This window comes from Platichthys flesus, chromosome 5 (genome assembly GCF_949316205.1).
Source record: "Platichthys flesus chromosome 5, fPlaFle2.1, whole genome shotgun sequence".
NCBI classification, from domain to species: domain Eukaryota; kingdom Metazoa; phylum Chordata; class Actinopteri; order Pleuronectiformes; family Pleuronectidae; genus Platichthys; species Platichthys flesus.
In genome coordinates this window covers 14,366,830-14,381,557 of record NC_084949.1, presented here as the reverse complement: position 1 = coordinate 14,381,557, position 14,728 = coordinate 14,366,830, and positions in this window count along the sequence as shown.

Below are 14,728 nucleotides of genomic sequence, written 5' to 3'. Positions count from 1 at the left end.
TGTGTTTGTTTTGGTTAAACTTACTCCAGAGAGTCTCAAATCCAAGAGCTAACTTTAAAATTGGCTCTTGATTTGCACGGATGCTTAATGTTTTCATTCTGGCATCTCTCTTTAATTCTGCTAATGTTTGAGTGTGTGTGTGTCAGTGTGTGTGTGTGTGTGTGTGTGTGAGAGAGCGTCTTTCTTTTCATAAACATCCATCCAAAACAGTGAGTGCAGACACAACCTGAAATTCCCAAACTGAAATAGACAAGACTGACTATGTTTAATTCAGCATATAGGTATATAAAGGTCTGAGCTACAGCAACTATGACGATAATAATTAGGATCATAATGACTATATGATAATAATAATCCTAGTGTGTGTTTCTGTATTTAAGTAATTTATGACAAATTGGTTAAATGATTCCTCGACATTAAAGTTGTATTTACTTAAAATGAAAAGATTTGTGGTTCTGACTTTTTTAGTCACTGCAAACTTCAGCCCAATTCAAGCTCCATGCATGTGAAATGAATGTGAGCTGTGAGCGCTTGCAACACATTTCTGATCTTAATTAAAATGATCCCTTTTCTAAATTGTGTAATAACTAAAGCCCTCTGTCTGATGACAGCCAAAACCGGACTTATTTACTTTAGCTGGTCACTGCTGCTGATAATCACTGCTTATTATTGCCCCACACATGCAAGTGCACTATCTATACATTTTATACACTGAGGTTTTATTGAGGTTTGTTTTATTTATTTGAAAATTTTGGTTTTACAATTGTATTTCCTTCTTTTTAAGGGCAGCGATTTTATTAAGATTGTATGTGTTTCATACTCTAAAATGCATTGTGAGTGTGTGTGTGTGTGTGAATTTCCTTCTTGTCGACGTGTTTGGGGGAGGGGGGGCAAATTTTGATGGAGATTTGGCCCAAGATGGGTCGAAAAGTCTTTATTGCTACAGAAGGGCTCTAAATGGGTGAAATGAACAGGATTTATCTGAGGTACAGCGATGAAAAGAGCTGGTTGAAGTCTCTAAATGCTTAAGAAAGGTGCTTCATTGCTTCCTGTCTTATCTCCTTCAAATTAGTGCAAACTGAACCGTACTTTAGTTAAGGGAAAGGTGATAATGTCACCCCACTATTCAGTTACATGGAATTACTTCCATGTCAATAACATCTGGCATATTTACACAAGTTCGGCAAAGTGCAGCAGGCATCTTTTAGCACTGTGGATATCTTTTCCTTTATTCTAATGAATTCGCAGTTTTTATCTGTCCTTGTTCTCACTGAGTTGTGCATGGAGAACAGGGAAAAGGCTTTAGTCAGGGACATGTGTTTGACTCCATCACAGTTCTGAACTAAAGGATAAACTGGTTAGCCAAAGGTCAAAGATAGACAATGACCTCACGTCCGTCTCTGAGGTATATAACTGGAGCCTCTGGAGGGAGTTTCATTACATCTCACACAAACATCCACGTGGACTCAAGGATGAAATGATTAGAAATTGTTGGTCAAGGGTCGATGGTCAACGTGACTAACTGAATTTGACCAAATACACTTAATGTCCTACTTCTTCTTCATTATTTTTCTTCAAAGTCTTCATTTCATATATTATATGAGTCTGGACTGATGTGGATAAAACTGCAAACCCAACGAAAATGGTAAAAATTGTATTTGTCAGTTGCTCAAATATTTGTTCAGATCAAGACAACTAATTTTAAAATCATCCGTCACGATCATGTCTTAAAAACAGGAAATAAAAAAACCTCTCCGGGACAACTTGCCTTCATACGCTCAGTAGAGCCATGCAATCCTATGGACAGGGCCTCCAGTGGCCTCTAGTGGTTTATATATGATGTTGCTGTGAAAATACAGACGGTGTTCTCTCGACCCTGTACACAACAGTATCCAAAAATGCACTTTACGTACGAATTCTGTATGTTAAATGAAAATCATCAAAGAAAATCTATCAACATAATGAACCATTTTATAAGAAAAATAAATGAGTCAAACTTTAGAAAAAGGCTTCAAATTGGTTTCCTCAATACTTGTACAATTTATTCCCTTTATCAGCCGGGGGCCTATGTTTCTGAAAATACTTTTATTGGCAACACACAAATTCATGTCACTAAAGTATTTCATATTGAATTTGATATGACTAACTTGATCAAACTAATTTATTTGTGTGTATCCAATTATGTATTATTGAAAGGTGGTTATCAATTACATTTTTTCAGTGTATTGATTATGCTTGGAGCCAGTATATGTTTTGTAAGTAGGGTGAATGCAGGATTTTGCTTCTTCAAACATCCCACCTGGCATGGGCTACATGTAGATCTATACACTCTGAAAAACGACATTAAAAAATATGATTTATTATGCAATGAAAACACAAATGCTCATTCTCTCCTGATTCATAGAGCACAAATTGCAGTGGTGGAGTAGGCACGTCACATTAAACATTACAAACCAGAACCTTAGCTTCAATCCTACGGTCTGCTAATACCAAAATCTGCCACAAAAAATTCTGTTTTCATCATCATCCAATGATAAAGTCATATCCTTAAATCATCCTTAAAAGAAATGAAGAAAAGGACTTGGCCTAAAATCTGCTTCATGCTGCAACTCTTAGAGAGAAAGAGCTTTTGTAATTTGTTTTTTTTTTTTAAAAGAACAACAACAGACCACATTAAATCCCTAAATAAATTCAGATTGTGTTTTTCAAATCAAAAGCTCCAAATGCGGCCTAACAGCCAGAGTTTAATTTGCTTATTCCAGAGGAGAAAGTCCTGATGGTCTCTGTAAACACCCGCGAGGTTACAGAGGATTTACTGGATCAGTTTTAAAATACTAAGGAAATAAAGAGAAGCACCTTCATAAAATTTTAGGCAAATGTTCGTATAATCTTGTGTTTTCCACAGAACCGGTGCCATCTGTCCTGCGTCCGTTGAGCTCACTGTCCCTCTTGTGTGCTCTTTCGAAGCTTTGTGTGACCTTTTCCAAGCAAAAAGGAATGTGGACCATCTCAGACTCTGCCAAAGTTTGCCTCAGTGCCCCCCAAAACATAAGAAAACACTGCGTTACACAAATAAGCCGGGATAAAATAATCTTTCATATATGTAATAATGATCCAAAAACAAAATGTTGACATAAAACGTTTCGCAGAATGAGCCAAATTCTGTTTTCTGGGTGAGATGTGAGCAGAGATCAGGCCGGTAATTGGGGAACAGAGGATTTTAAAGGCTTTGGAAATAAGCCTCTAACAAAATTCTGCAGTCGCAATCTTAAATAATTTGTGCACAACACACCCGAGCAGTATGAAACACCCTGCAGAGCTCAGGTCATATAATTTACCTCCTCCCAGAAGAAAACCCCGCCTCAGGCCCCTGAGCATGAGTTTAATAGTTATTCTTATTAGCCCGTACAACTGCTGGGAGCCTGCAAAATAAAATAGCTGTTTCTCTGTTGATCTGTTTACGCTCGCCTGAGGAACTTTACCACCGAAGGAGCCAAGACTACAGAGCAAAAAAAAAGAAGAAAAAAACGGAGACCTTTCTCTCCCTCACAGCCAAAGTGGACTTATTATGTTACTGATGGCAGAATTCCCAGTGTGGAATTAGGACTTTGAGCTCCGATAACGTTCCTGAATCCCAGCACGACGCTGCTTTTACTGGTGGTGGTCACACACTGCTTTCTGTCTTGCCCTGAGCCAAACCAAGCCGAGGAATTAGTCGCTAATAGGGGGACAAATTCAGGAGGCTACTGTTTCCCATGCTGATGAAGAAAGAATATAATTGTACAATGATCTTTGAGATGTTGTGGGGGGTGAGTTTAGAAACGTTTCAGTAGGTGCATGTGTCTTGAATTCGTAAAATCTCTCCCTATGGCTCGTTTTGAGGATTTGACTGTGAGACATTTTCACTTCCAGCCTCCTACGAGCTTCCAGACAGCTCCTCGTCTGCCTCCCGGCCCCCATGTACCCTCCTGCTCCTCATCGTTAGCCGTGAAGCCCTGTGTCCCTGTGCAGCCATAGTAAAACAATGGAGTGCAAATCTTCCAATCTCCTTAATGTTCACTAATCTAATGAGCGTGGCAGGGGATATTAAGCAGATTGCTGAGCATTTACGTTTTACCATTAGAGACGCAGCCACCAGCTATTTCAGCACTTCTGAGCCCCCGCCCCCCCCCCCTCCCACAAGTAAAAATCTGATTTTACCATTATTCCTCCAGTCTGATCCTATCGGCCTGCTGCGTCTTGGGTAGATTATGATTTGGCATGATGGAGAGACGTAATCAAATCATTCTGCTGCCGCTGGTTACTGCTGAGTGTGGGAGAAAGTGGGAGTGGGAGAATGTGTCACCATGTGTGTTTGTGTGAGTGTGTGTGTGTGTGTGTGTGTGTGTGTGTCGGTGTGTGTCGGTGACAAGAAAGAGAAAATGGCATGATAACAAGCCAAGTTAATAAAGGGAAACAATTAGGACATAAAAGATTGATATGGTTCACATATTCTAATGCCCTTGTCTGTCTTAATGAAACCCTCTCAACTATATCTGCTTCACACACCCCCCCCACACACACACACACACACACACACTCACACACACACACACACACACACACACACACTCATTATAGTGGTCTCACTGCTTCCCTCAGGCTCTCCCGACAGGTGTGGCTCCCACACACAGACACACATAGATAAACAATCACAAACACATTCACACTCTCTCACATGCGCTCACACACCCCAGACCCTACAGGGCATTTTCTCTATCCTGGGACTGCACAATGGGCACTTTGTACACCCTCCCACCTCCCCGCCCCAGCCCTTACCATCAACCCCCCACCGGCTTCCAGCACATCCCTCTTTAAATGGGAGATTATGCAAATGAGCTCACACCACAGCGGCACCCCACATATAAGTGATGTGCATTCAGCAATCCGCAGTCATGTCTATGGGAGCATGCATGGGAGTCAGCGCATGAATGTTTCCTCTCACTGGGAGACGGATGTGGCCTAAATACACAGTCCACATCCCAGGTGTTGGAACCAGAGTATTTTCTCTTAGTACCGAGCTTCAGTGCTTTATTGTGGCCTCCTAGTAAAAAATGTATTTCACCTCAAATATGTTCTGAAAGATTTCTGCTTACACCAGCAAAAAACATGTCCCATGCTTGCAGGCGGATCTCTGGACTCGCTGCTGAGAAAATAAAAGATTATCTGATCCGCAGCAGCTGTGAATGGACTGATGGAAGCTCACTTACAATATGTTGCTTGGAACAAATTTACCGAGCAAGTAAAGTAGAAAAATGTGCGGCATATCACCAGGACTATTCATTTCAGCAGAGGACGAAGGATTCAAATCCTCATCGGCTTCAGTAAAAGTAGCAAGACCATAGTATAATGGGTGGACACAATCAACAACTATACTTCATATGAATCTATAACTAATCCAAATAATGCAGTGTGTTCTAACGAGTGATCTTTACATGATTTTTTTTCAAACGATATTTTAAGAGTAGGAACTAAGAATATGATAAATGTAGTGAATAGAAGTATAAAGTTAATAGACTTAAAGTATCGTAATCTGACCTTTTACTTACGTAAAAGTAGTAACTAGAAAAGCTCAGTGGAGCTCAGACAATGACAAGGCCCAACAAGCTGCACTACATTTTACACATTCATAGACATCAGGAATCATCGACTTATATTCTTATTATACCTGAATTTTCATCAATCCATTAATTATTCTCTGAGAAATCAGTAAAAAAATTATCTGCACAAAAATGTCGTGGATTCCTCCCTGACCCAGACGACAGCCTTCCACCAAATGTCATCGTAATCTGTCCACTTATGTTTTTGTAATCTCGATAACAAGCAATTCAAAAATGTTCAAACAAACTGGCCGGGGTGAAAATATGACCTCCTGAAGAAAGGTAATAAAACTAGTAAGTAAGAAGTAAAACTCTTGTAATATGTAATAATGTGTGAAAAAATTCTAATAAAAGTAAAAGATATGCAGGAAGAATGGCTCCTGTCAGTGTTGTATGTCTAAGTATTAAATGCATATAACGTATTTATTATGTAGATAGTTTTAACATTGATTCATTAGTGTGTGAGCAGTGTTATACATTTCAGCTGGTATAGATAGAGTCCTTTTCAATATTTGGTTAAATGAAAAAATTATAAATGCATTTCTCCTGATCAACACGCTTTTCATGGCTTCATGTGAAAAATAACTGGAGTATAATTAGAATATAAAAAGTTTGCCTTTAAACTGATTCTGCACATGTGCAAAAGAGCAGAAATGAGCGCAATTGATGAAATAGTGGAGATAATAAGTGTGAGGATCTCAGCGTGTTGGGTTCGACTTTAATCTGAGAACTCCAGATAATGGTGGGATCATTGAAAACCACCTTGGCTCCCAACTCGAGAGCACTCCTCTCAGGTAAAGTAACTGAGAGTGTGGCTGCTGATGCTCACTTCCACTGGGTGCCGATTACATGAGTGTGTGGACCGAGACGTACTGGAGATAAACACACATGCACACACACATGCACACACACACACACACACACACTACAGGCTTGTTACATATACAGCAGCTAGGTTCGGGGTCAGGCTGGGACACAGGTTACCACAGGGTTAAAGCCTCGTGCACATGAGAAAAACAGCAGAAACAGATTTAAGAGAGAGGTGGATGCCAAGAGTGCCATCTGTTTGAGTTACCCCCCTTTCCAGTTTCCTCTCCTCTCCTCTCCCGCTCTCCCATGCCTCCTCGCCTTTCGCCATCTTTGTCTCCCCTCACATTCCCGCGTTTTCCCAGCTCCCCTTCTAAAGCCACATACATATTTTGTCAATATTACCATTCATCGTTTGTTTTCCACGCTGCTCGGGCGCCGATAATAAACTCAGATGGTGCCGATACAAGGACACGTGTGGGGGGTGGGGAGGTGTGGATAAGATAAGTCCAAATCTGGCAACCGTCTCAAGTGTAATGACACCTCCATCTCTATGGAAAAGCATCCCCTTTTGTCTTCACTTGCATGGGAGCGCTTTCTTTTTTTTACTGTTTTGTTCCCAGAAAACCCATGGAACATTTGCCAACATTTTTAAGAGCTGCGAAAAGCAGGATTTTTTTTTTTTTTTTTTTTTAAGTCTTCCACCTCGCAGGTGTTTCTTTTTAAGGCATGCTCGACAATGCCAAGCTCGTCTTGGCTCGTCTTGAATGCCGCAGGCCTCAGGGGGGGAGAGAAGAAAAAGAAAAAAAACTAGGTTGGAGAAATCTTATTGATTAGCAGTTGTCGCTTCCCTTTTCTTTATCTCACTATGGCTCTCCTTTACGGCCTCATTTACTCTATCTCCTCTCACTTTTAAGTGTTGACAGGGGGGATGAGGAACCTTTGTAGGACAGGCCAACAATGAGAAAGATGGCAAAACAAATCTTAACTATAGAGGAAAACCTATCTCCTCTCTCTCACTCTTGCAGGAACTGACTGGATGGGAAATGTGAGAGCTGCAGCTTTAATTTAGATTTTTTTACGAAGATCCATCACCGCACATCTGAGTGTGTGAGCGTATGAAGCTCACGTGTCAGGAACTCTGTGGAAGGGCCCAACTGAGCTGGAGGCCTGAACGAGGGGCTTTTTATTAAGCGGTGTCTAATTTCCTCTCGGACCTTCAGGCGAAACACTGACTTCACAGATGCCGTCAGATCTGATTTATGATGCACGCCTACATGTGATACATAAGATGAAAAAAAGAAAGAAAGGAATAATCAATCTTATCTCATTCTGATGTGCTCATGTTTGTCTGATTAGTATTCTGTGGGTAATTGACACGATCGCAGCCAAAGCTCGGTTCATTAATGTTAAGACAGATTGCTGCTCGTTAGAGCCACCATGTGGTGCAAACTCAAACAGCAGCCATGTCCCTGAGAGTGGAGGTGGAAGCTGTGTGGGCCGTGTTCAGTCTGAACAGAACGCCGTGTAAAAGCAAGTGCAATAAGTAATAATCAAATCGTGTTATTGCCCTTAAGAGACACAAGAGATGATTCAGGTATTTAAATTGGGGGGGGGGGGGGGGGGGGGGTAGGGTAAGGTAAACAGGTGGAGTGCCAGTCAGGATCAGTGATTCGTCAACTGGATGGAAAGGAACAGGACAAGAGGGAGGGGGAGACTCAGAGAGAGGGATGAAAAGAGGGAGCCGGGAACCATCTGTTTTTTGGGGACAAGGAAGATAAAACTGTGAGAGGCGCTCTGAGGCAGAATGTATGTGTAGACTGAGGGTGGGAGAGGACGCTGCGTACAGGGGGGGGGCTACAAGGGGCACGGGGAGGTAAGGGAGAGAGGGCAGATAAGTGGGAGGCGCACAGATGGAAGACGGGAAGATGAGAGTGGGAGAAAGAGTGATGGAGAGTGGAGGAGGAGGAAGAGGAGAGGGGGAGCAGAGATTGGGTCTGGCAGTGGTTCGAGCGCACTGGGCACGCTCACATCAGGCGGGGGGGACATGACTCGACATGCCGGCTCAGCCCAGCTGGGTCAACGCTCGGCGCTGCCATGTTGCTTTGGCTTGGCACCCGCTTCTCCAAACACACTCACACACACACTCACGCACATCCACGCTCAAACACACAAACCAACAAACAAATCCAGTTACCCCCAGCCTGCTCCCTCATTCTCCATCTCTCTGCTTCATATCTTGACGCCCACGAGCTCACACACACACACACACACACACACACACCAGCTCACACCCAAAATGCCATGGTTTTGGCGAGCGCCGGCCAGGCGGGCGAGGGCCCTGGACTAATGGAAACGCCAAACTCGTTACTCTAACGCTGGGTGACAAGGGCACCTTGGGCTGCAGATGTTCCTGCTGATGACAGATGGAGCCTGGCACTGCCAGGGGACAGTGGGCCAGGCCTGCGCCAGCTCCATGCCACCTGCACCCCTCCTCGGTACCCCTCCACACAAACTCAAACATACACACACTCCCTCGCTTTCTCTCTTGGCCTATCTCTCTCCAGCACTGGCGCACTGCCCCCCCCTCACCCACATCCCCATTTGCCCCCACCTCCTATAGTGCATGTCTCTTTCTCAGGCGCTCTTCCTCTCTTTCGCACACACACACACACACACACATACACACACACACACACACACACACTGGCATGCTCCTCTTCCTCCTCTGCCCACTGCGAGGATGACTGTTTGTGGACAGATATCCATGACACTGGCAGAATGAGTCGGATAAATTGCATCTGTGTTGGTATTGATCCTATAAACAGACAGAGCCGGAGTTAGCGTTTGGTAATCTTGATTCACAAAGGGGGAAATGAACAAACTGTGTGGTCACTAAATCGTCCCGCACAGCGTCCTGATGAACGAGAAAAAAACGGAGTTAGCAACGTTTGTCGAGCTTTCTGTCAGTGATCCGACGACTGAGAGAATAATCCACAGCTATTTCCACTTTCGAGCAGAGAGCAGATTCCAGATCAGACTCTGTAATGATACCATTTATCTTCATGGAAGTGGTGACAGGCTCCTGGAGGTGATTTGCTCGGCCTGGCTCACAGAGAGCGTCCACCAGGATAATTTGCCTGATGCTGTGAGTCGCCAGATTATCAAAGTGTGCTCAGCTGTAATTTTGATGATGGTAGACTTCTGCTTTCAGCTCACCAGGAAAAATCTGTTTCGAATGTCACCAGCGATTCGTCTTGGTGTATCACTATGCTGGGGGCGCGGGGGGGTGAAATTGATGCAGCTTATCTTTGTGTTGTTACATATTTCATGTGCCACATTTCTAACTCTATCCTTGGTAAGATGCTACCGACTCCAATGGAAACGGTTACTACAGATGCACACATGAGAGAAAAAGGACGAGGTGAAACCAGGGTTCACATCAAAGTCCTTTTTTTTTCTTACAGAAAATGTGATGAGATCCTGGAAAAGCATTTGTTCTGCCACGGCAGCTATAAATCCACTCACATCGTCTGTCAGTCTGGGAATCCAAGTGTTGAAAGAACACCAAGACACCAGGGATTCATATTTTTTTCTGTATCATAAATTTGGATAAATCTGACCAGACCTGGAGGCCAGAGCTGCGTCTCCGGCGGAGCTCCGGCCTTTCCCAATATTTAGGAATGTGCGAGCTGTGAAATTAAAACCACTCTGTGATTCATTTGTATTTTGACTTGGAAATCCTCCTGTGAGTGGAAGACGACAACGTGCACACACGTCATCAAAGTTTCATGTAAGTGAATCTGTGGGTATGAGAAAACACTTAGCACATTCCCGACGTTTGCGTTGTGGCCAAACCTTTTCTGTACGATTGCCTTTCCTGTGCCGCGATCCTCTCCTCCACACTTTCACCGCACTTGCACAAAGTCTGCATCCCCCCCCCCCCCACACACACACACACACACATACACACACTTTCGCCCACTTCGTCCAAACAACCATGTGCGGCATGTCATTTCAACTCCCTCCACGCGGAAGAAGGGCCCAGAACGAAACAAAACAATTATCTCTTCCCTCGTTAGGACCTGGCTCGCCTCCCCTCTCCCTCCCCAGCTCCCCCCCCTTCCTCCTGCCGGACCCAGCCTTCGCTCTTCTCTTGTGTGTGACAATAAGTTGGACTGAGGGTCTCTTAAGTGTTTCTGAAGTGGAGCGTTTAGCCGAGTCTATAGGCGTGGTCATGTTTCTTTTAAAGGCCTCTGCAGGCACAGAGGGGCAGGATGGTCGCGGCGTGTAGCAGAGGGTGCGGCGCCCGTGAGGGAGGCATGAAGGGAAGGCAGGAGAGCAGAAGAGATGCGACCCACGATGGCGTGTACGGCGGTGCGAGGTGGGCGCTGGTGTGTGCTACAGTGGAGAGGAAGGGGAATGGATGCGTTGGCAGTGGGAGGGTTAGAAGGGTTTCAGCGTGCCAGCTCTTAATTACTTTAATTGGAGTCATTAGCTAAGTGAGCGTGAGAGACATCACCTGCATAGCATGCAGGACCGCACCTGCCACAGCCACATTGCTATCATCATCACACTCCAGCCGAGGGGGCTCCTGACAGCGCCACACTCAAACGCACTAACGCCGCCACTCCGAGGCTGCAATCAGCGCAAACAAACACACAGACACACAAACATCATCATACACGTCACTTGTAATGTGCAGCCAAATGGTCACAACCGCAAGACTCGCAACACGACAAATGCACAAGTCGTTCCTCTGGATGCATCAGGCAGTATGAATATAAAGCATGATGCATTCAGCTCAGCTTTAATGTGTTATTGAGCTTTTATGTTTGTCTGTCCTATGAACTCCTGCTGCGCTGAGTGCACTGTATGAACTAATGTTTAATTATTTTTAACAACATGCTCAGATTAGTTCACCGCTTTCTAACACAAGAAGCCGATTGAGAGCTGATGTCAACTCTTTATCGGAGTCAAACTTCAAAAGTCTTAGTTAATCATCATCATCCCTGTGTTATGGGAAAAAAGAAAATCAGCCTCAACCAATGAACCTGACTTTAAAAAGCATGGAACAGAAACACATGCAGATGATTACTGTACACATGTGAATAAAGAGTAACCCAAGGAGGTTCTGTTTTCACCCCTTTGTTGGTTGGTTGTAAGCAGGGGGATTACACAAAAACAACCAAAGGGATTACCACAAAACTTGCTGCAAGGATGTGGTATGTGTAAAGGAAGAACCCATAACATTTTGGATCTGGATCAAGGGTTGGATCCAGGACCTTTTCTATCATTTTCTTTAACATTCTGATACAGGGCCTTTCCATAATTTTCACCTTCCCCCCCAGGGAATATTTCATGGATCATGAAAATCAGGCACTTGAACTGATCGGATCTGTGTGTGTGTGGACCTCGGTGCAGCTTGAATGAATTTGATGGGACTGTTGGGCCGTGGGAGGTTATGTTTTCAATGTTGTCTGTTATTTAGCAGGATGCGCAAAAGCTAGTAGTTGCTGTGGGTCAGGGAGGAACCCAGAACCCACTCAATGTTGGTGTGGATCCAGAAATTTGTTGTAACTTTCTTTGACATTGAAAGATAGAGGGTCTTGCAACACTTAAATTGATTTCTCAGAGAATAATATGAAGTAAATCTGGCATAGCTAGGGAACTGTTATCTAAGACATTTGGTGCAGATCCTGATGTCACCTCTATACAGGAGTCAAACTTTATAAACAACTTTACTTTTAGGCAAAGTTAATCATCATCATGTCGAGTCCTGTTGAGCCAGATTTGTGAGAGGAGGCTCAACCTTTGTTGATTTATATTTAGGGAACTGATATCTATGACTGTGTGAAACTTGGTGCAGATCCAAATACAATTCCGATCTGCTTTTAGCAGCAGCAGAGGAGGCAGCAGTGTAAGATACTAAAACCACAGTCGGATCTCATCCAAACACAACTTTGATGTTGTTCGGATCCGCAGGCTACACCTTCCTCTGTCCTTCTCAGCACCCAACAGACAGCCTGGCAGGCGGGCTGGCAGCCGGGCAGGGTGGCAGTGGGCTGGCAGGCTTAGCCCGGGGGCATCATCTCCAGCAAAGCCAGTTCTGACCAGCTGGTCCAGACTAACACCACTACAGAGCGGGCCTGTATCAGTGGGGAGGTAAATGTTAGCCCTGGTCCAGACACCCTCACACCCAGAGTCTGACACACACTGGTGGGATTAAGGTGAAAGAACTCTGTCTGGTCTATGACTTAACAGGTCATCCCGACGTTTCAGAGTATTCCTCCTGCCACCGTCCTGATTTACTTCCAGAGAGCGCATGAGGCATCCCTGTTCATTCTCACTCGCTGGTGCCAGATCTTGGAGCCTGATCCACAGTCTAGTCTGATCAAATCTGCCATGACCGCTGCAGTGCCCAAAGTGGCTGAAGAAAAGCCTGCAGACCTTCCACTTCCAGCAGCATTCAGCTACCTCACTAGCTTAGCACTGTTTGGTCTACAAAGCCACAGCAAGAGACTCAGAACACCACACAGGACGGGAGGGATGAGAGGAGTCAACCCGGGGAATATTTGCCTTCTCGCCAATACCCATAAGGCCCAGCCACGATGAGCACTCCAGGGGTAAAGAACTGGACTAGTACAGTACCCGTTCTAAACATAATGTTTTTTATAAACAGTCTGCAGAGTGAAGTAAGACAGCGGTGTGTTCATCCTACCTGGTTTATCTGCAATGAAGATTTTATAGTCAGTGTTTTAATAAAATCTAACTGAATTTACTTCGCTACTGTTCACATGTGTAGCTCGGATGTAAGTTGGAATTATTACTTCACTGGTGTTTCTCATACATTGCATGTCGGCTATTTCAGAGGTCTTTTTAGGAACGCGGCACAATCTTCAGACCCAAAGTCACAGCTTTTCCAAATAAAAGCTCAGTAATTTAGCTTGATATAAAGCTTTACATAACGAAAACAAATGTTTTTGCTTTTGAATTTGTTATTTGTTCACAAATTGCTAAAAAGGAAGTGATCCCATGAAAGTTGCTGCCATGACGGACATCAGCAACCGCGACACCAGTAAAAGTTTGTATCAGTCTAATATTGTGAAATACAAATATTGGTGGTGAACATTTCACAAGTTATCCGTTCCACATACAGACGTGGTGTCAGTACTAGATGCACTGGTCTAGAAAAACTTTTTCAAAGTAAAAATTTGGGCAAAAAACAGGCCTACAATTGTCAGTTTCACCTCGATACACCTTGATCCAACCGATATCGTTTGGACCCCCCCCGTCCCCGTCCATCGCTCAAACCTCCCAACCACTTCCATGTCTGACAGTTAAAAGGCCTACACTCACACACAGAGAGAGAGAAAGAGCAGGCAGCTCATTGTGCGTTTTAAACCGCTAACTAGGCCACTTAGCACCCCGTGACGCTGATCTGATCCCCGAGGCGCTGAACTTGGCAGCGGGCCCTCCTCCTTCTCGCTCCTTCCTTCCACCCCCCCTCGCCATGGGAACCAGGCCATCCTTAATGACGCAGGAGTGCTCCGCCGGCTCCCACAATGCAAAGGGGGCTGACATCTGTCTTGCTAAGTGGCGCACTCTCTTGTGCACCTTGTTTGTTCAATCAACAACTGCTCCCTCCTCCCATCCCTCCCCCCACTGTGCCCACTTTCTTCTTTCTTTTTTTTTATCTCTCTCATTCTTTTTTATTTTCAAGAAGAAAGGGCAAAAAGATGGGAGAAGAAGAAGAAGACGAAGAAGAGGTGGTGCAAAGTTCGAAAAGACCACGACTGTTCACGCTCCACCAGGGCAGTGGGTGGATTCACATAGAGATCAAACGCACCGATGCCTAATGACGGATGCCTAAACAAGATGGTTCGGTTATTAATTGATAGGATTCTGCAGATTATGAGGAACCTTCATCTCTACTGGTGGAGCTGAACGAGCAGATAAGTGTTAGCACAGCTGGACGAGGCCGCAGCACCCTCTCCACTTTTTGCATTTTTAGAGAAAACAAGTGCCTGATTAAAAGTGGCCCTTGATTCCACATAGTTAAGACACGGGCAAATATTTGTCCCATCAATCTTGGAAAATATAGCCATCACACCAAGATGTTAATCACATGCTAATGGAATCCGAGGGACTCAATGCACCCCCCGTAGTGCAATGAACGCTTTCACTATTTCCAAAAGATCGAGTGAATGCAAATGGCTGTCTAAACAGTCATTTTGACAACATGCCAAGGCAACGTAAAGAGCCCCCTTCTTTATGCTCCT